We start from the raw sequence: 7,609 nt of genomic DNA, 5'->3' as shown, positions 1-7,609 counted from the left end.
TTTTTCCAGTTTTTGATGAATATACAAAGTAAGTTCAATTCTCATTTAACAACTTCTTCACAACTTATTCGTTGGCATTGCAGTTAATACAATGTGTTGATATATACTCTTCTAAAAAAATTAATATATACCCTTTGAGATCTTTGTATTCCATTTCCAGTACTTTAGTTTCCCTGCCTCCTTAACTTCTCCTCTTTGCTTTTGAGTCATTGCTAATCTTTTGGTTTGGAAGTAGGGTGGTAACACGCTGTTTCACTAAAAGGTGATTCGGGGATAGGCTTGGGTATTGTCTCAGAGAAGCCTTTTTTCAGTGTGGTCTCTATTTTTTAATTTTTTTTTTTTTAAGCAGCATTTCTACCATTCTATTCTGAACTGTCTAATCTGACCCTAGTCAGAACTGTGAGCAGTGGTAGCTCAATACTGTCTAGTTCTTCTGGCCTCAGTGTCGATGAGGTGATGGCTGGTACAGATTTTTTCCTCTCTTGATTACATTCTTACTGTTTTGCTTCTGTTCACTTGTATGTTGCATGTCCGCTCACAGGCTTTGAGGACCCATGCATCAAACTCGTACCATGCACTTTACAATGATGCTTATCATGAGTTTTGCCAGCTATTTTAGACCAGTTGACTGAGTTGTCCGTGAAACCCTAAGCCTTCACATCCCAAAAAGCAAATTTGAAAGATGTTTTGTTAAGCCTTATCTGTGTGTTCAGTGAATGTATATGTCTGCTCACTCATATTTGTGCTAGTACATACCTGTGTTGTCATTGTTACATGATTTTTAAATCTCCTGATAACATGCCCAAAATAAGAGAGATGAATTTTCACCATCCTTGCCTCGAAGGAATGCCCTTATCTGCCTCTTTCATGCTACATACAGCCTGCCCTTCTGGTTGTAAAGCATTGGTGATCTAGCCTGCTCTAGAGTGAGAATTTACTTAGTGTGTTTATTGTTTATGGTCTCTTTCCCTGGTTAGAATGTCAGCTCCATGAGGGTGGCCATCTCCGTGGTCTCTAGGCTCTAGACCAGGGCCCCACCTGGTGGGCTCTCACCTGGAAGTGGATGCCTGCGATTGAGGAGCTCATCATTTCACTGTTTCACTTCTTGTGTGGCTTTTGAAACTAGCTGTGAGTGGAGTGTGCTGTGTGCAGACCCCGAAGGCTATAACAGTTCATCCTGCTTTTGGAAATCAAGGTCTTTGGTTTTGAGCATCATTCACAGCTGAGGAGCTCTGCAGTCCTTGCATTGACTGTTTCTGAACTAGCCAAAGCTAGCCAGAGCTTTTTGGTTGTGTCCAGAGCTCTACCTTCATGCTTGGGGCAGGTCGTTCTGCTGATGAGAAAGTGGGTTCAGCTGATAATCCTTTCCTCCAGCCGCTTAAGAAGAACAAGTAAAGCGTGTGTCATTAGCAGCGTGTGTGTTCTGGGCCACAGATTATATGTCCTCTCGCTTCCTCTGTTCACAGAAGGCCAGAATGGCCAATCTGAGTATCCTATATGATTCCATACTCCCAAAAGCCTGTAAATCTCCATTCTTTCTTCTTTAAAAAGAATATTTTCCACAGGGAAGAGGTGGGATAAGCATGGGAATGGAATTGATACCTTCCTTATGAGAGGTGAGCTATTGAGTGGGGATGCTCTGGTTCCCCCTACTTGAGGCTGTCCGGACACTAGCATCTCATTTCTAAGTATACAGCCCTGTATTAGTAGGTTCCTCTTGAATTCAGAGCTCTGAGTTCATTGGAAATAGGGACTCAGGGATAAAGGAATGAAATGCATTGCTTTCATAAGTGAACTCATGAGTGTGGGGTACGGTTGCTATTTATTGAGATAAGTGTATTGAGATCCTTTAGTAAAAGTTATGCCAATGCAGAATACTTAGATTAGTGAGATTCTTTGGCTATATTGGTTTGTATAAAATGTTTGAATCTAACTTGAGGGATCATTTATAAATCTACATTCATACTCTTAGTCCCCCATTCACACACCACTCCTTAATCCCCTACAGTCTACCGGCCACACACTCTCCTTCAACTCTCATGGTCCATCATCCACATACCCTCTCCTGACTCCTGCAGTCCACACCTTCCCCCACCTCCCACAGCCCACACACCCTCCACTAACTCCCACAGTCCTCACACCCTCCCTAAATCTCACAGTCCTTACACCCTTCCCTAACTCCCACAGCCCACACACCCTCCCCTCACTCCCACAGTCCACACACCCTTCACTAACTTCCACAGTCTACCATCCATACCCTACCCCCACCCCCACAGTCCACCATCCATATACCCTCTCCTGACTCCCACAGTCCACCATCTACACACACTTCCATCTTTCACAGTTCACCATCCACACACCTTTCCCTAACCTCAGCAATCTGGCATCTACACACCATTCTCCAATCCTCATAGTCTACTATCCACATACCCTCCTCCAACCCTCATAGTCCACCATCCACATACCCTCCCCCAACCTTCATAGTCAGCCATACACACACCCTCCTCCAACTTCCACAGTCCACCATCTACACACACACTTCTGTCTCACACAGTCCATCTACACACACACTTAAATTTCACACAGTCCACCATTCACACTCTTCCCTAACCTCCAGTCCACTGTCTACACATCCTTCCCTAACCTCCACAGTCCACCCTCCATACAACCTTTCCTAACCTGTATAGTCCACCATCCACACACCCTTCCTCATCCCCTACAGTCGGTCATCCACACACCCTTCCCCATGCCCTACAGTCGGTCATTCACACATGCTCCCCCATCCCCTACAGTCAGTCATCCATACACCATGCCCCACTGTCCACCACACAAACTGTTGTTCCCCCACAGTCCACACAACGACTCCCTGACCTCCACTGTGGACTCTTGACAGTAGGTCCTAGCTGGTGAGTTTCCCATACTAAACATATGAATGACACATTTGGGCTTGCCTGAAGTTTGCTTTGCATTTGTTCTCATATTTTCCTGAGCTCTGTTTTTTACATGTTCTCACTGAGTATTTGAGTGCTTCTACCCAGCACCAGCACCAACCCCTCCCCCCTCAAACGAAGGCTGAAATAAATCACATAAATTGACTACACTGTATAGAGGTCACAGAAAATAGCGGTCCAATCCCAAGTTACACAACTTTGCTGAGCCCTGTGGTCAGAATATATCACATTCTCCTTGAGGAACAGAAATAGCACTTGTGAAAGTCGTTTGCTTTGCTTCACCAATTCCTGCCATTATGAATTCTGCTTGTTTCAGAGTCGGCCTCCTACCACTCTCCTCACCTTCTCTGCACCTTGTGTGAGGCTTTGTGGTGAGGTTGGAGGATTATTCTGTTAAAGTCCCTCAGTCTTTCTCCTTTAGATGTACCAAAATCAAGATGTACTGAGTTTTAGCATTTTGCTGTTCTACCCTGACCACCTCGGCTACTGTGATCGAGTAGGGACAGTCAGGACTTTGAAAGATAAGGGCCTTTGAGTCCCTTTCTAGCTTTTGACCAACCGGGAAATGCAGTCAGAACTCTAGAGAGAATTTTTGCTATTAGGTGGCGTTGTGTCAGTTTTAAACTTCTAGAGAGTGTACCTATGTTTCCATGTAGAATTGTCCCATCGGGTTTCTATTGTCTGTTCTTTATTGGAGCAGATTACCAGGTCTAACTGCTACCATTTTAATTACTAACTGAGCACTCAACCTTTGGGCCACCAAGGCTCTTTAGTACCCAGCTCTAAAAATTGCTGTCTTGGATTATTTGCTGGCTTGTTGATTGAAAGGTCAGCAGTTCAGTTCTTTTGGCTGCTATGTGGGGGGAAATATGGGCAGTCTCTTCTCAGAAAGAAGTAGAGTTTCTGAACCCCTATGCAGAGTCACGGTGAGTCAGAAGTGAAGCTGTACAAGTAGTGGGTCTGGATTTGGTTTTTCTTGCATTTTAATAGGAAATGAAATTTATTTTCTAAAATATGTAATAAGTATAATTGGTAAGGAAGAGGATCTGGAAAAAGCAAGTGTATGTTATTTTTTTAATGAACTCAGATGAGCCTACCCACTTCTCTTTTGGTCACGGAATATATTATTCACATATTAGGGTACGTATTAAACCATGCTTCTCCCTCTCATGAATGTCAGCTTTGATATTCCTTACTAATGTCTTGATCTTTTAAGAAATTATTTGTTGTTGCTATGTGCCTTCGAGTTACCTGCGACTCATAGCAACCCTGTGTACAGCAGCTCTGAAGCCGGCCCTGTGCTGAGCCAGTCTCACTGACTCTGACACATCTACCCTCATTGCTCCAGTTACTGTATAGATCCATCTCATCTGGGGTCTTCCTCTCCTGCCCTGTTCCTCTACCTTCCCCAGCATGATGTCCTCCAAGGACTGGTACCTCCTAGCCACATGCCCAAAGTATGTGAGACGGAGCTTCAAAATCCTTGCCTCCAAGGAGAGACTTGGTTTCACTCTCTCCTTAGACTGTGATTTTGATTATCAGTGATAGACAAGGGAGGAAAGTAACTCCAATAGACAATGTGTTTGCCTTTTCATAGGAAGCACTGGTGGCTTAGTGGTAAGAAGCTGCACTGGAATCCTTAAGGCATGTGGTTCGAATCTACCAGGTGCTTCGCAGGAGAAAGATGGACATTCTCCTCTTGTGAGTTAACTGCTTCTGAAAACCCTCTGGAGGGTCAGCTATGGGTTGGTTCCAACTTGATGGTACACACAGAAACAACATGCCCTTTCATGTTGAGGTGGCAGTGGACAAGAAAAGAAGTAGGGGTGTCCTTGGCTGCTTTTAAGAGGAGTACTCTGTCCCCGAGTTGACCTGGCCACATTAGGATTCCACAGGAAGATCCTGATGGGTGGGTGGATTATGAAGCAGATTAATGGCAGAATGAAGAGGAAACTTCTCTCTGTTTACCTATGGTTGTAAGCCTGGTAAACTGCTTCCATAAAGATTACAGTCAAAAACACCCTATGGAGCAGCTGACGCATAGGGTAGTCATGGATCCGAGTAGCAGTGAGTTTGTTATTTTTATTAGTAGGTGAAAAAGACTTAATTTTCCTTTCCTGGAGTTGTGGTGACAGCTAAGTTCAGGGTCACAGAAAAAGGCATTATATGTAGGCAGGCTTTCTGCCAGGTGAGCATACCCTGCATAATTTAGAGAACTGGGGCTACAGTGGCCAAGGTATGTTTTGTCACATAAGGTGAGATACTTATTCAGAAGCTGCTTTCATTAAGGGACCTACGGTAGACATGTCTTTCATTGTCCGTTTTTGCCAAAATGAGTAGATGATGCAGTACCCTTATTGCTACACTTCGGTAAAGCCTTCTAACGGGTTTTAAACAGAAATCCTCTTAAGTGGAGCAAGCATACTTTATTTATTAGCAAGAGATGGCAAAGCTAATGCTGGTGTTCTTATAAATTTTCCTTTGTCATAAAAGTAAGAACTCTATAATAGGCCAAAAGTTTACCTTCTTTTTTTTTAAGCTTAACTGCCAATAGTTTCAGTGGTTAGTTTGATACTAGTCTTTTCCTAGTTTCTAGGTGGATGTGTCTTTTTTAAAACAGGAAGAATTCTAATGAGTAAGCATCTCTCCAGTGAGTCTGAGGAAATAAACGTGAAATTCTGAGATTCAGCAAATGGTGCCTTACATCTACAAAACAGGAACCAAAAAGGGAACAATTTTATATCTCTGGCAAGTAAGAATTCCCCTTTAATGATGTCATTTGCATATTCATGCTTTGGTTAGTAAGAGAAAATAGATAACCAGCATTATAGCTGGCTGTTGTTGCCTATATGTGGATCTCTGCTGCTAACGACTTTTCTGTAAGGAATGTCTTAAAGTTGATCTGGAGTCTGAAATAACAGACTATAACTTGGTGTGAAGGCTAGAAATGAGAAGCACAATTGCCTGATGGATGGTATCTTAACATTTGGAGATCTTGATTGAGTTTATAACATTTAATACCATAACAGTTCTTAGGCTTTCAGTAAAATAAACTGAGGAGGACAAAGTGAACTAGGAATTGGCTTTATTTGAATAACTTGGGTATAATTTCTCCAAAATGTCAAGTTGTTTAACAAAATAATGTCAGATGACTTTATAAACATGCTATTTCTGCTTACTAATTTATACAGAGGACCGTGGTATTTTGTTTCTGCCGTGATCATTTCATGCACTATGCATTGTTAAAATGTCTCGATGAAATACAGCTTTGCGTTTTCAAACAAACAAGCAGCAGCTCTTTCTGTTTAATTATGTATGCAGGACTTCATCCCAGCGGCTCTGTGCCACCCAAATGTGGCTGTCCTTTCAGGAATACCTTCTCTCAACTTTTTTTCTTGCTTGAAGGTGTTTGCAGTGAGTTTGTATTTGATTATTTATCTGTCTGCAGCTGGTGGCATGTATTATGCAATACCTATATATTATTCTGTCAAGTCACAGTGTGAGGCATATTGAAGCTCTGGCTGAATTTATTTCAGTGTATTGTGTGAGACTCTTTGTAACTTGATGATCAAATCCGATATACAAGGTAGTAAAGAATGTAGGCCTAGTGAAATATAAATCTCAGTGGTATATTATTTGTGCCAGAAATTCTACCCTGATTTGCTTTCATTAAATTCCGTAATCCTTCTAATCCCAGCGTTCTCTAGTTGTAAAATGTAAAGGTAGCTACCTCTTCTTCTGGTTTTGGGCTATATTTTTGTTCACCCCTTAGTGACCCTTCATCAGAGATACTCTATCCCTTCCTTCACATAAGGATTGATGGAGACCTAAAACCTAGAAATGCTTACATTCTCGTTGTACTATTGACCACTAATGTAATAAGGGAAGTAGCTACAGTTTATGTAGACAACACACTAGGATGATCTGGAAAATACGTGCTTGTGTCTTCATTGTAAGATCAGATTGCAGGCTACAGTTTGACATTATATGCAGGTGCCCAGTTGGTTCATAGGCATGGCCAGCCTGTGCACTTAACATTTTAAAGGTTTATTTCACCAGTGTGAGAATTTATATTCTTACTTATGGGTGCCTGTGATTGCTGCCGTTAAAATTGCTTTGTGTCTTTCCCAGTTGCACATCTTGTAGTACGTTGGCTTTGTGGTAAGGAGCTGCACTACCAGCCCCAAGGCATGCGGTTCAAATCCACTGCTGCACCAGAGAAAAAAGGTGGACAGTTTCCTCTGATGCAGTTAGTTTACTCCCTCTGAAAAATCTACATAAGGGTCAGCTGTGAATCAGTTTAACTAAACAGCACATAACAACAATACCAATTGAGATATTTCAACAAACAGATGCTGCCCAGGACATGCTCACTAGGTTGTGCCAAGAATCTGAAAGATAACTACCTGGTCAGTTGACTGAAAGAGATCCATATTGATTCCCTTTCCAAAAAAAAAAGGTAACCCAACAGAGTATGGAAATTACCAGATAATATCACTAATATCACATGAAAGCAAAATCTTGCTGAAGATTATCCAAAAGTGGCTGGAACAGTACGCTGACAAAACTACCAGAAATACAACCTGGGTTTAGAAGAGATTGTGGCACTAGAGACATTATTGCCAATGTCAGATCTTGGCAGAAAGCAGAGAGAGTAC

The 7,609-nt window shown here is 42.2% G+C and overlaps 1 protein-coding gene across 1 annotated transcript in view; it reads left to right on the top strand.

Annotated features, from left to right (window-relative positions):
* The window catches only part of LOC102875790 (phosphatidylinositol 3-kinase regulatory subunit alpha-like), an 88,447-nt gene that overhangs the window by 3,268 nt on the left and 77,570 nt on the right, over positions 1-7,609 (top strand). The gene's annotated exons all lie outside the window — the stretch shown is intronic.

This window comes from Elephantulus edwardii, unplaced genomic scaffold (genome assembly GCF_000299155.1).
Source record: "Elephantulus edwardii isolate Elephantulus edwardi_28Jun2011 unplaced genomic scaffold, EleEdw1.0 scaffold00386, whole genome shotgun sequence".
Taxonomy (NCBI): Eukaryota; Metazoa; Chordata; class Mammalia; order Macroscelidea; family Macroscelididae; genus Elephantulus; species Elephantulus edwardii.
The sequence above is the reverse complement of the archived record's forward strand: the minus strand, read 5'-3'. Positions and strand labels throughout refer to the sequence as shown.